The following is a 12,751-nucleotide window of genomic DNA, read 5'->3' on the forward strand; positions in this document are numbered from 1 at the left end:
GTTGGAAAACCGTCCCGTGCGTCTCAGAATATTTTTGCGAGACCATTAAAAGTCGCGTCCCTGCATCGTTTCCGGTCGGGAGTTTTAGAGTTCCTTTTTTCTGGTTCGGCTACGGTTCTTTTTTCTTTCTTTCCTTTCTGCACTGTGAAAGTTTAAGTAGCGGGTATTTGGCAGTTCTTACGTCAAATTTTAAATTATCGCAAGTTTTGCGACTGAAAAAGTTTTTTTTTTCTACTTGCTCCTGTCAACATGCAAATCTCTCATAATCACCTTGACTTTTTGCTTTATTTTAGGGAATTTTTTATCGTACCTTTACGTGTGAACTGCTCAAGCTAGAAAGCGTTAATCACCAAAACAACTCATTGCACAGGGAAAGAGTCTCGAAGGTCACCAGCGTCGCACGGAAAATTCCTCTTAATGGGCTTTCCACAACATTTCTGCAAATACCAAGCAGGCAATGCCTTTCTTTTTGTTCACAAATTAAATGTACGCCACGGTTCTTAACGTACACCATCTTGCTGTATAATCTTGCACCTAAAGTTCAACAACTTTCTCCTCTTTGCTTGCACGTGCCAAAAACGAGTCTTTCCCCCGAAAAAAGCCAAACCCACTCGGAAGCACCCTCAGAAGTAGTTGGAGTTTAAATTTTAAAGCGTTTATTATCTGTAAACGTTCACGTGACACCACAGTTTCGCAACGGGGTTTTGCAACGATTATGTGCAGTTATGCATTCCTTGCACCAGCTTGCACCAACATTGCCAAGCGACCGATGCATGGGCACCAGTAGATGAGCTGGCACATACAACGCAAACTCATCGGACAACCGGTGAACACGTGTAAGAATGGTATTGTTATCCGGTAAAGGGATGAAAATTAGTTACCGGAAACTTGCTCGATTCCCGGCACGGAAAACAATGAACCGTTCCGTACAAGGGTGTGTGTATGTGTGTTCCGGTTAAGAAGTTGCTCCAGGAAAGCTGCTCCTTCAAATCGGGCCCAATGGGTGCATCTTACTGTGCGCGGCATTATGGCATCGGCATCGGCAGTGGTTTACGGCTTACAATTAATAAATCATGGCTCAAACTTTATCCTGCCATGGATGGCATACATTCTTTGCAATCTGTGGTCGCTGTAGGATCTCGGGAGGCGTTGGGAGCTGTGCAAACAATAACCACCATGAAGTCATTGGTGTGAATCATAAGAGATCACAGGGTACACTTGATTTCCCTTGTCACATTGGAACAATGTGAAGGGGATGACTATTGCCAATGGGTAGCGACGCCAAGAACTGTAAGGATTAATTAATCGTAAAACATTTTACGTCTTACTGAAGTGTCGTAATGGATTGTAAATCTTCAGATAGAATTCGGTATGTTCTTGTGGAGACTTGTTGGGAATTGAGATAATTAAATAAATTCTAATTTTCTGGAAGTCTAAGTTCTAGAAAACCGCTTAATAATTGCCTCACTTTCTCAATTGGGTTTAAAGTTTGAACATTAGTCATGGTTATGGTCCAAGAAGGCCTCACTGACCAGCTAGTACTTCTTCCTGGTTTCTTCATTATAGCGTATGGACGTCCACAACAATTTTGCATAAAACCTTCTGCTGACAATTCTTTTCCTCTGCTACAATTAGTTAAAAGCTCTTCAATCAATCCTCAGTTAATATCTCATTCTAAGCGAATGCCACACAGATGACTTCGTCTTGCAAATAGAAGGCTGGCTTTGTATAGCAATTTTACTCTTTGAAAGCATAAGGTTTGCAATTGGAACGGTTGCTCTGATCCCTCTGGACAATTCAAAAGCCTAAAGACTAAAATATCACAAATTTTCTTACCAGTTCCTCGTGGATTTTTTCAACACTTCTGATCAGGTTAAAGCTCATAGCGCCCTATGAAGGTTCGCCCTACCCTACCAAGCTTTCAATGGAAGGTTCCTCAGTCGCTTTGACCATAGATGACTGCCATTTCTAGCTTACTAGACTTAACGACACCACGCAGTTGGATAGTCACAGTTAGTTTTCACTACGGGGGAATGGTCCGGATGAGATTTGATGATGGTCCCCGCCGTATGAAGACCGGAACCGTTGTCGCCTCTACCACCGAGCCGCCCCGTGTGTTAGAGCGACACGTGTGATGGCAATCGCTTTTAACACAAAACTCGGCAAACTCGCAATAACTTACCTCACCACCACTGATAATGGAATAAAAATCATTTAGTTCTTGGTTTGGGAGTTAATTTCAGCAATACAACCAACAAAAAGAAACACATCACCCACAACCACCAAAACCCCAAACAATGTTTTATGCTTTAATTACCAGCAACATATTTCCATACGGATTTCATTTAATTTCTTTCCCCAATTTCTCTTTAGAGCTGCAGTGCACATCCATTTGCATGCGATCATTTCTGAAGGGCAATAAAAGTGAAGGGATGCTCGGTGAAATGCCAAACCAAACGCATCGTGAATGCTGTCGGTAATAGTTCCACCGAAAACCAGAACCTACTGTATGAACCGACCAGACGCGAAAACACATTTGGCCAAATGATTTTTGATCATTCTTAATGGACACCAGACCGATGCAGTATCGTGTCGATGCAGACGATGGTTTTGCGGATGGATGCGACAGCATCAAACAAAGAACAATAAACTCATGACAATAGTGGGCCTAGGAGGGGTGGCGCCTTTATTAATTTCCATAACTCTTAGATGATGTGAGTAATTACCTTTTTTAGTATCCTTTCCAACTTTCCTTCATTAAAGTGTTTATGATAATATCTTAGATTACTTTATTTTTATAATTTTAAGCAATCGATTTCACAGGTTTTCCAAAAACTTTAATTCAATCATCCCAAAACCACTGCGCAAACATCGGCCCACCGGGGTAATGAATCAAACATAGGCTCACTTCACCTTTGGCTGCAAGTGACGGGCACAATTGCACAGCCCGAAATCGTCCAAAATCGAGTGAACCGCATCGCATCGGCAGATTGAATGCACAACCAGAAAAATAAAAAAACCCTCCCAGGGTGCCACAGCATAAAACTGTAATGCAGCGAGGAACAAAAAGAGCACCGAAGAAGCAGCAGCAGCAGCAGCATGGTTGACCATGCCGGACAATCAGACATCAACCTGCCGATGCTATCGGAATTGAATTGTCAAACGCGTGAACGGTTGAACGGTGTAAATGCCATTCAGCCAGCATAACAATGGACTCAATGGACACCACTGCGCGTCTACCTTACAAAAAAAGCAGAGACCAAACAAAAAAAGGGCGCGAGCTATGTCCTGGATGCCTGAGTGATTAATACAATAGGCATTTCCACTTCACACGCAGCAGTCATGGGGCTACCATGTCTGCTACCGTAGTGCATTGTAAAACTAGATGCAGGCGTTTGAAAACGAGCGAAAACTCATACGCCAGTTTATCTGACGCCCTCGGTAAGGAATGATGGTTTGATTGTTTTCACTGTTTGCGTAGGGTTGGGTCTGTTTGCGTCAAACTGCTATCGCTGACCTGATCGCGTTTTATCACGGTTACGCACCTGCACACCTGGATGCTTTAAACGTGTGGCGCTTCCGAATACAATTTGACAGCTTTATGGACGGGATTTGTCAGAGGCTGGACAGGTTGTGCGTTTGTTCGGGTGTTGTTTTGCCCTTTTTATTTGTTATTTGATATTCGACGGTGCGAAAATGAAAATTTAATCTGTTAGGTAGATTTTTTTCCTCAATTTAGAGGAGCTACTCGTTCAAATTGAATTTTATTTGATAATAAAAAATACACAAGCTGAAGCCCATCATTTGCTCTATTTCATGTTTAAAACAATAGTTGCCGGTTTTCCATGAGGGCGAGAATATTTTTTTTTAAATTTTATTCCATGCTTATTAAATTGAGATTAATGTTATTATTTTCCTCTGATCTCTTAAAACTGTCTACAACATCTTGTTCCAAATACTTTTGAGGAGATTTGCACTAGGTGCTTTAGATAGGATTCAAACGCAACATCTTTTTATTGACTTCACGACGGCATACAATATCCTCGAATACGATCAAGCTATGGAACATCTCACAGAGGCACGCATCGGCTGCGAAGCTAGTGTTGAAATCGTTCGAATCCTCTAGGGGACTTCAGTAAAAAACTCTAATGTTTGACGTTCAAAATTAGCTTAGACATCCATGAGCCAAAGCCTTCAACTTCGCAGATGATATTCACATCATTGGAAGGACATTTGCGGCGTCAAGTAAGCCGTTTACGCCAGGCCCTAATTGCTTGGATTGATGATCAACACAACGTTGACACAGTACCTGCTTGAAGGAGACTCAAGCTATGATAAAAGATCCTAAGAAGATAGAACAAAGTTCCAGTTAACAGTGAAAATTTCGAGATCTCGATTCAGCAGCTAAATCAAGCTTCTGTAATCCATAATAGTCCTCTGGCATATCTGCTGGACTTTTCCGGCCACAAGACCCTGAACGTTCCTGACGAAGGACGCCGGTGCACTCCTCACTGGGTGATACAGACCAACATTGGAGATGTATTCCACCAAGGAGAATAAACCACAAGCTAGTTGAGATGTTTTTGAAACGGATTGGAACATTGGCCATGGCTAAACAGCCTAAGGAAGTCATTCTGTGGCTCAGCTATCTGAAACTTGAGTTTCCATAGACGAATAGTACTACGCATTGGGTGCACTACTATGTTAATTGTTGGAACTAGCTTAAATGTGCTAGCCACTCTATACAGCACGACCTTACTTACTTACTTATCAGGCGCTACAACCGCTTTACGGTCTTGGCCTGCTGCAACAATCCTCGATACCGCTCACGGTTCAGCGCCGTCGTCTGCCAATCCGTTATCCCAGCCGTTCTGGCGGACGCATCAACGCCATCACTCCATCTCAATTTCTGCCTACCACGCCTCCTCTATCCGTGTGGACAGCCTAAAAGAACTTTACGGGCTGGGTCGTCCGGTGTCATTCTCATGACGTGACCAGCCCACCGGAGCCTGGCGAGTCTAATGCGCTGTACGATAGTGAGATCATCGTACAGCTCGTAGAGCTCGTCGTTGTAGCGGCTCCTTCATTGTCCTTCCACAAAAACGGGGCCAAAAATCCTTCTGAGCATCTTCCATACAGCACGACCAACTCTTCTATTTATTAACATACTCTCAATGACTATATACGGAGTAAAATCATTCAAACAGCTCAACAGTGATAGCACACCCAACAATCAACCATCCACACTCCAAAACGCCCTGTGATTGTACACAAATTAACCCGGAAGAGCTCTCACTGAATAACAGATAATGAAAAATTCATTCGACCCTCGCTAAAAACTCGCGCGATATGTCTGGATGCATCAGTGTTCCATCAATCCGTATCATTAATGCCCCATTTGACTTCCGCCGTAGGAGGCACGTTTGTTTGAGGCACGTTCGTTTGCTTCATTTTTTCCACCCGCTTTTGGAAAAACGAACCACCTCGACTGGATGTGTAGAAAACATGTTGCCTGCAATGGTGGTTACCTAACGCTTTGCCGCAACCCACCACCGAATAGACGTAATTGTGTGATTTTTATTTTATCCTACCCGTAACATTCGTCTCCGTCTATTTCCACACTACATTTTCGACACTTTTTGCAACATTCTCTTATTTGAGGATGCAACAAAAAAAAAACAACGCCACAAGACGTCATCATGAGTGTGGCAGAGCATGGCAACTTCCTCCCGTGTTTGGTGTGTCGTTTTTTCCTTCCAAATTCCAAAATCGCTTCAAAAGTACGTCGAAATTGAATTAAAACTGCGCATCACACTGCCAAATACGGAGCGCTGGAAGGATGAGGAAACAAAAGACTATTTCATGGGTGGTGGCTCACTTCCGGCGTGTTTTTTTGTTGCTCCGTTTCAAACCTTCCAACTTCCAACAAGCAGCCGGGAATGTGCGTTTTTCCTTTATTTGTCTCTCTCTCTCTCTCTCACACTCTCGCATGGTCTTTGCCTACTTCCCTCGGCCAACTTTTAAACCCTCATCCGGCCAATGGGAAAGGCGTGCACGGTTGCTCGAGAATGTTTGCTTAATTTTCCTGATCCAATTTCACATCCGTCAATTTCTCGCTTTCCTTTACCATTTTTGCTGGAGCTTCCTTCGCTCACAAACAATCCCCCGGTTTCTACGTGCCATGCAAAGTTTTTGCTGTGCTTTGTTTCAACTCCTCATGAGAGCATCCAAACGGAACTCGGGCTCACAACTAGGCAAGAAAAAAAATCTGGCCACGATTGGCACAATTGCTGCACCACAGACAACGCAGACGACGGCTAGCGAAGAATTCCTACAGGTTTTCCACGCTTCCACGGGAAAGCCCGTGCGGAGAAAGCGTTATCCCTAGCGGCATGCACAACCGTTTCCATTTCGCTTCCGTAGCGCGGAAAAGTGGAAACAAAAAAAGGCCTTACCGAGGCCAAACCTCACCGAACGCTCGCTCAGCCCGCTCGGCCACGGGAAATGAGGCCTTACCGCAGGCATTTTTAGTGCGCGGCCCTTTAATTTCCTTCTGCTAATGAGACGAGTGCGTTAATCAACCGCAAAAGGGCGCACGGGGTGCTTGTGTGGGGCGAGGGTGCACGAGGCTTCACTGATTGCTCGGGGAATGATAATATGTGTGTTTAGTGAAAATTTTAAATCTCATAAACCTTCCCGCTGCGGCACTTGATGTAGGGGGGGGGGGAGGATGGTGGTGGGTGATGGTGTGAAAAGCGTTCATTCTGCGCATTAGAGAGGTGCTTCGGTTAGTTAGATTTTAATTAAACACAGCTTAACCGACAGTCAGTGTACGGAGCTCAATTGTGCTTGATGGAGTGAGCATAATATTTGTAATCATTATGGTTGGCTTTTAGTAGGATTTTTCATGGGAAAAGTAAGCCAAAGTAAATTTTCATAAAGCTTAGTCGCATTTTGATAGTTTATTAAACAAAATAAATATGGAACTTAACCACAAAAATTCAAGTACCGCTCCAAATGCCATGAAATATGAATTTATAGTTTATACTTCATCGAAAATGGAATAGTTAGAAATAAGGCCAGGCCAGCTTTGATGAAAATAAAAATGAGAAGCCATTATCGGTTATAATAAAATTCTGGTTGGCTCGTTAAAAACTAATTTATGAATAACCGAAGCTAATATATGTCTGAGACTTTAATTAAATTACTAGACAGAGCTCACCCAAGGTAAGGTGTCTTTTCACGGTTTGCTCTAAACCTTTGTGGATTGTATTCTTCTCTGTACCCTTATTTTAAGAAATATATTCATGTTCTTCTTCTTACTTGGCACTACAGCTTTGAAAGGTCTTGGTCTGTCATTTCTGGCTTTATGTGACTTGATTTTACTCGTAGCAAAGTAGTCAAGCTCTGCGTACGGGTAGGCTGTCTGGATGGGATTTGAATCCCGAGCCTGGCGTGTGAAGACCGTAGCCGCTGTTGCCTCGGCCAACGGACCGAAAAATGTTCAAGTTGAATGAAAACAAAAAGACATTTCAATGCAATATATAGTTTATCCTTCGCATTCATCCATTGAACTCTTAGAGATGTGCATGGATTCGATTGTACCAGGTGCGTTCGCAGTGGTTGTCATCGGTGTTTATTTGTGTTCATTTGGCGTGCTCTATTTTAATAGTTGTTTATCGATAAAATTGAGGTTCTGCTCTTATAATTTCGGTTAAAAAATGAGAAAAAAAAGTTAAACGAAGATTTTGTAGTTCCTTAAACCTTTGAATTTTTTTGACATAACGATAATGCCATGGGGAAGGAATTTAAGGTATCAACTGATTTTTAAAAGTTATTCAATAGTGAGTTTAATTTAGTATATTTTTTTTATTCCTGAGTAGCCGATGAACTTAAAACTAAGTTACAAGTAGACAAAACAAAACGGAGTAAAATTCACATCGGTTTGAAGCCTTTTCTCTCTCCAAAACCGTGAAAGGGAAACCCGAGTAAACTCAGTCGAATTTGAAAATTTTCATTCTTTTAAAATGTACGACAATATTATAAAAGGAAAATACTCTTCTAAAATCTTCTTTATTGAATAAATACGAAGAGGATATACACAAGCTTAATTAAGTTTTAGAAATTGAATAATGCAGCAATAAATTTTACTATTTTACGTCAAATTTGAGATACATATCATGAGTCGTTATTCTAAGGCCTACCCCAAACTCGTTCCGAAATCAACGTTAATTAAAAATTAAAAGCTATCTATTCCCTTTGGATCTAATCCTTTGGATGCTAGACAAAGCTTAGCTTTAGCGTTAGCATCAAACGTTAGCGAAACGATCGTATTCAAACATTGCATTGCTATTTTCAAATCTTATGGTATGCGTGTTGCCTAGCTGTTAGGCGCAAGACATGCGAGTGACATTTAATACATTTTTATTATCCTGTATTACAAGTTTATTCACTGACATTTAATTTTGTTTTAGAGGCATGGCACCTTTTAAAAACCTTTTTTTATTCGTAAAGAACCGTATTACTTTAAAAACACATTAACAATTAAATAATTCTAGAATCTTGTTTAACTAGGAATGATACACACATTGCAATGAACTGTTTCTAAAGCAAAGTTGCATGTACTCAACTCTTGGAAAAAAACCCTTCCTAAAATATGACAGCCAACCAATCAAACAACAAACCCACCAGATACAGCTTAATGAAAAGCCATTCCCTCGAATGCGACCGAGCTCACAAGCGCGCCCGGAAGAATATCAAACAAAATGCTTTATGAAACATTTCGAGAAAAAAAAGAACTATTGCTCTTCCCAGACTTTCCCATTAGAATGCATCGCGCTATGCTGCTGCTTCAGTTGTGGTCGGTTTCCTCTGCCGAGTGATACGCAACACTCAGCAGCAGCAGCAGCAGTGCTATTTCTTAGCATCCGAAACTTCCGAGCTGGCTGAATGCAAATCATTTCTTGGTTTATTGTTATGCAGCCAGCGTTAGTCACGGTGCCCGATCATTTCGCCGTTGGAAGCGGTTTTGGCTCCCTCCCCTCCAGTTCCAGTTGCCGGCCGGGACGAAATATTGCACCATCAAAATTACGAGACCACCGTATGGAACAGCTGCAGCTCCACGTTCGTCCCACTCCAGTGGAATAAAACAGTAAAAAAAACCGACCCAGTAGAAGCGGCATCGAATACGAACTCAAATCCAAAGTTGAACTAGTCCCAAAAGTTGGTGGAGTAGCAAAAACGAGCACTCCGCCAGAAAACAACTCAACACCGAAGCGCTTTCCGATGCCAAGGACTATGTGACACCATTCATAGACCTTTTTTTGTTGTTGTACGAATTGGAAGAGCTTTGGGTAGCGTTTGAATGGTCGGAGTCCTTTTTTTGTGTCGCGTCCTGCCCAGGAAATGTGCACGTTTGGCTTGTAATGCATTTTCATTTTTCACGACCGATTGACACGTGGTGCATGGTGTGCATAAACAGCGCTCTTGTTTAATGCTCGATAGTGTGCATCGCGCCTTGGAGTGGTATTTCGAAAGGTATGTGTCGTGAGTACACTTTACCCTCGTGCCCGAGAATCACGTGCTCAATCCTATCATATAAAACTATGATGCGAAACAGCAATCGTAAGCAGATGCTTATGTTGGGTGGTAACGGTGGAAAGACAGAGCGTTATTTATTGCTCAATCGAGGTGGATTTGTTGTTCGGAGTTGACATCTTGTAGCTAATACTTAACAATACATCAGCAGCTCTTTTTTCGTTGAAAGTTGGAAATTGGTACATAAGTTTACTATAAAATAGGAAAATTATGGAAGCATAAATTATACCAACCCAATACATCTGGACCTCTATCTGAATAAAAAAATTAAACCACTTTGGTTGAGAGCTTATTGCTGTCTATCATAAAAAGAAATGAACGAGGTTTAACCTCTTACTAGACCTAAATGATCTTTAGTCATAGCAATGAAATGGCTGGATGAAATCTTCCGATAGAGGATCACCTAGAAAACTTTATTCATCGTTGCTTAGATCAGTTGGCATCAAGTTATCTTGAACAAAGAACTGCAGGTCAAACTCCCATTCTGAGTGATTGTCACATAGACGACTATGTCTTGGAAACAGACGCCGGGTGTCACAAATCATGGTCATTATGGTCATTTGTTCCAAGATACACCTCAACTTTTAAAAGGGTTTCCTGATCCCTAATTCAAATTTTGCAACCAGCAAGCGATCCACCGCCCATACCTTCTCCATTTGACGTCGTACAACAAGGCTTTTTCTATCTTCTTGGGCTAACGACCTATTAGGTCACGCTTGCCATGTCGTGACGCCGCTATCGCATCTACCACCGGACATGTACAACAAAGTTTGAAAGTGAACAAGGCGATAGCGGAGCCGATCTTCACTTGACAAAACCGGGGATCAAATCCTATCCACACCTTCACCCCGTATCAATCATATGAAGAACTGACTATACAGGTTCAAATAAAATCAGGACAAGGAAAGCCAAAAATGGCAGGCCATGACCACTCGCGAATGTAATTCCAAAGAAGAAGAAGAATTTGTTCGCTATTAGGTATTTTAATACCTCTTGGGTATTCGAAATAACTTTTTTAGCTTAACTTCAGTATATGCAGGATTAATTTCTTCAGTCAGAGGCGTAGGATCATAGGAATTTGCTTTCTTGTTCAATAACAGTTGGTTAAACACAAGACCCAGAATATTTAAAACCCACAACCACAGGGGCCAATGTTTTCGCACGCAAATTCCAATAATATTGTGCGCACCAACATACATATGTCCACCGATAGCACAATCATTTACGTTACTCATTGCTTCACGCACACAGAGTCTCGGCACGAACGGTTCCCAGCACTGGAGCACTTGGAAACTCATTTTAAGTGCAGATGGAACCACATCAATTAGTTTAATGGAGATTTGATAAAATCTGCACGACCACCACCGGGCAGACGTGCCCGACACCATGCATGGTTTATTCAAATTTACTTTTCCCGCCGGGGCAAAGGCGATATACACCGCCCGGTGGGTTCGCGTACCGTCAAGCGCCACGGTTGTCATCGAATGTTTAGCCAATTCAAATTACCACTCAATCATGCAATGGCGCTGGTGGCAAAACCACCCCAACACACACACACACGCGAGCGCACGTCCCATCGGGACAGAGCATTGCCCCGGGTTTGCCGTTTGCCACCTTTTGCGCTAGGGGCGAGACTTGGAGACACTAACACGGTTAATAGTTGCGGTCAACGCTTCGGACCAACGGCGACCCGGGTCCATTATGCACCGATTGAAATGTGGATTTCCTAATCATTAGCACTAATTAATTGTGTGCGTCGCAAACGTTCACGGGAAGCTTCATCATCGGCACTGGCCCAAGCAGTAGTCGGGGAGAGCATTGGAGCCGTCCAACAGCCGGTGCGTAGACTCATTGATAGCTCGGATCGGCTAAAATGGTTGCCGGCAGCTGAGACCGTATGGTGTAGAATTATTCCACAATCCATCCAGGAGCATTCCACGGTGCATTATGTTTGCTCCCAAGTTCCAATTTTGCAATAAGTGGAGGAAAAAGCTGCACGCACTTGATCCCCACCGTTTGACTCAAATTTGGAGTGGAAAAATGGAAATATGGTTTGGGACAGGAGAAATGAAAATCTAACGTTTGCAATTAATTCTGCAGCACAACCTTTCACCTGGGTGTGTATTTACAAATTATTAATTTTCAATTACGGTCCACGCAAGGACACAACAATCAATAACGATGTGGTTTGAACGATCCAGTAGCGAAGATTTATACCAGGAAGGCTCAAATTGTATAAAATAAAACATTTTATGAGTTTCGTTCAAAATTTTTTTTCGTGTAAACCTAAAATAATTTTCAGGTTGTATAAATTTTACTAATTGGCTTTTCTAAATATGTTGTATCATATATAAAATTTATATAATTTAATATAAAAATCAAAGCAACCTTAAAGTAATAAAAATATCGTACTCCTATTTATTCAATAAAGTGTCAATCTAACTTTCATTAAAATTGCGTTAAATATCCACACGACGCTTTTAAACGATAAAATGCTAACACTAATAACGAATAGGATGTCATCCTCTTAAATTACCCTTGGATGTTAAAAAAAAACTATACTTAATAAAATAACACAATCTGATGGCAAAAACTAGCAAATCTTTATGGCCCCTCGTAAAAAAGCTCCCTAAAGTGTAAAATAAACAACTTCCCTACTTTCCACTGCTTTTGGCATTTTTTTTTCGCCTAAATCGCTCAATGTTATTTAATTCAATTATCGATACTCATGCCTTTTTTATCCACCGGCGAAAGACGCACTACTCGGCGCCCCAATGCCTTAAAACAATAGAGGACGGAGGGAAAACATAAAAAAAGTGTATCGAACGCTACTTCCACCTCCTCCGGAACAGGCGAATTTTCCACCATCGAATCAACACAACAACATCCATCGCTTAATTTGGCGCTACCCTCTGTACGGGCGCGAAACTGATCTCAAGAAAATTGAAAAAAGTTTAAGGGTGTGAAATTTACGGCCTAATGATCCGTTTTTTTTTTCTCTCTCTTTCCCGCAATCCTCCCATGAGTCAGTATTTTTCCTCGATGACTTTGAATATTGGCGCCCACGGCTTCATTAGCGATCGCACTCGACCGAAACGGGCGCCGATAGAGTGTTTTTCCGAGGTAGTATACCGGACAGGAGAGTGGGATGAAA

The sequence above is a fragment of the Anopheles stephensi genome, chromosome 3 (assembly GCF_013141755.1).
Source record: "Anopheles stephensi strain Indian chromosome 3, UCI_ANSTEP_V1.0, whole genome shotgun sequence".
NCBI lineage: Eukaryota > Metazoa > Arthropoda > Insecta > Diptera > Culicidae > Anopheles > Anopheles stephensi.